The sequence below is a fragment of the Octodon degus genome, unplaced genomic scaffold, assembly GCF_000260255.1.
Source record: "Octodon degus isolate 3935 unplaced genomic scaffold, OctDeg1.0 scaffold00053, whole genome shotgun sequence".
Taxonomy (NCBI): domain Eukaryota; kingdom Metazoa; phylum Chordata; class Mammalia; order Rodentia; family Octodontidae; genus Octodon; species Octodon degus.
Genome location: NW_004524629.1, coordinates 4,546,795 through 4,549,266, shown reverse-complemented (window position 1 = coordinate 4,549,266; position 2,472 = coordinate 4,546,795).

The following is a 2,472-nucleotide window of genomic DNA, read 5'->3' as shown; positions in this document are numbered from 1 at the left end:
TTTTTTTTTTTAGATAGTGTTTTACTAGGAAGTACAGGCTGGCCTTGAACTCATGGCAATCCTTCTGCCTCAGCCTCCCAAGTGCTGGGATTACAGATATGCATCACCATGTCTAGTGAGGTAATTTCTTTATACAATGGAGTACTAGTCTGTCATAAAGAAGGATAAGCTTGAGATGATTTCTAGCCAAATGGATGCACCTTGAGATCATACTCTTCAGTGAAATAAATAAGACACACATGTTTACTACCACATTGTTTTTCTGGTATGAGAAACCAAAAGTGTAAATTAGGACTAAAATGTACAGTAGATATTAGGAAATGGGAAGAAAATATTTAAATGTGGAGAGGGAAAAGAAAGGGGGAAGAAGGAAACAAAGAAAGGACATGAAAGAAGAATAAAAAGGAAGAATGAATACAAAGCTGTTGTAATTAAGCAGGAGCAGAGGGGTTAGAGGGAGAAGAGGGGGATGGGAAAGGAAGTAGCAGCAAGGTGTGTCATGCACAGGTACAAATTCCCTGTGATGAATACCGTCATTCTGTATATCTAATAGATACCAATAAAACTTTAAAAAGAAAAGCTAAAGACCCTTCTTGGCTCGAGGTGGAGGCTTCCAGTTGAGTTTCCATTCTTCCTTCCCTTCCTGTGGTCATCATTTTGCTCCTTTCTAGGGGTAGGCAAGGTACATCATCCCTAGAGGCCCAAGTAGAAGGATTGTTCACATACTTGTATCAGATATTAGTGTCAGCAAGCCTGTCCTAATAATCACACCACCCTGACCCAAGAAGAAGGTGGTTGTGTCTTCCTTCGCTGTGGTAGGCTTCCTAAAAACCTCCTCCAAAGATACCCAGAACCTATGTTATCTTACCTGGCAAAAAGATTTTGCAAGGTGCGTATCTGTAATCCCAGCACTTTTGGAGGCTCAAGCAGGATGTTAAGTTTGAGCCCGCCCTAGGCAATTTAGAAAGACCCTATCTCAAAATTTAAAAAAATGAAAAAGAGCTGGGGATAGACTTCAGGGTGAAGGCCTGGGTTTAATCCCCAGTGCTGGGGGTAGGGCTTTGCAGATGTGATTAAGGATTTTTCAGGTGGGTAAGGGGTGAATCTGAATCCTGGATTTGTCAGGGTTGCCTGATATCTACACTTGATCTTAGCCAAAAGGCCGAGAAGCGATAGGGTTGCCTGATATCTTTAAAAGAGTCCTTATAAGTGGAAAGAGAAAGGGTAGGTGAGTCAGTGTCAGAGGGATACAGCGGAGGAAAGCTCAGCTTGCCAGTGAAGACAGGCTCCACCAGCGAGGCAGGTCGAGAGCCGTGGAAACTAGAAGAGGCAGGGAAGGGGTGCTCCGTGGGCTTCCACAGGAGTGCAGCCCTGCTGGCACTTGGATTTTAGCTCAGCGAGGCCTAGGAAAGATCCCTTACTTCTAAAATAATACATTGTTTGAAGTCACTGAGTTTGTGGAGATTTGTTGTAATGATAAGAAATGAATAGGGTAAATCTGCCTTGCATGTATTTTTCTTTCCATGAAACGTGGTATTTGAAACAGGGCATGTCAGCCTCTCTTGGGTTATTGAATTCAGATGCCTTCTGGAATGAAGCAGAGCTGATGACAATTTTTGTTTGATCTTCTCTTCTTTCCCTCGTCCAACCGCCATTGAATTCAGCTGATGTGGAGTCCCACGCAAGGAAAGCAGAGTGAGTACCCTGGCAAATGTTGCAAATGAGGCTATTCACCTGGAGGACTAAGCCCAACCCCTGGCCGTGTCGGCTCATCTTAGATTAGGATTCTGAAGCCATGTGGCTGTCGTGGAGTACACACAGTACCAGTGCAGTTATTGGGACTGAAGAGTGAAGTCAGCCTTTTGTTCCATTTAGACTTCACTAATAAAGGTATATAAAGAACTTTCACATAATTGAACAAGTTAAATCTTTATTCCTAGGTATGGATAAAACATGATTCAAGCCTGGCGTGGTGGCACATGCCTATAATGCCAGGACTGGGGAGGCTGAGGCAGGTGGATCACTGAGAGTTTGAGACCAGGCTGGGCTACAAAGTGAGGTCAAGGCCAGCCTGAACTGCATAGTAAAATCTTGTCTCAAATCGGGGCCATCTAAGAACACCGGAGGACATGACCCCACTTGTGTAGCACAGGCGCACAGTGGGACAGTTATGTAACCATGACTTAGCACAGATAAACACACTGTTCACAGCACTAGGCAAGAAGGTAAATGGAGATAACAACCCATATAGAATTATACAATAAAGACACAGGCAGTTCTTCTGCTCTGTTCTGCTCCATGCTGTCTGCTGTTATTGCTGATGTCTTACTTGTATATGTTCTTTAATCTTGAGACTTCACTCTTGAAACATCTTCCTTGCGGGGCTGGTGAGATGGCTCAGTGGTCTAAAGCACCTACTTAGAACAAGTTTAGCAAAAACACGTGGGCCGCGGTTCAATCCCCAGCACCACA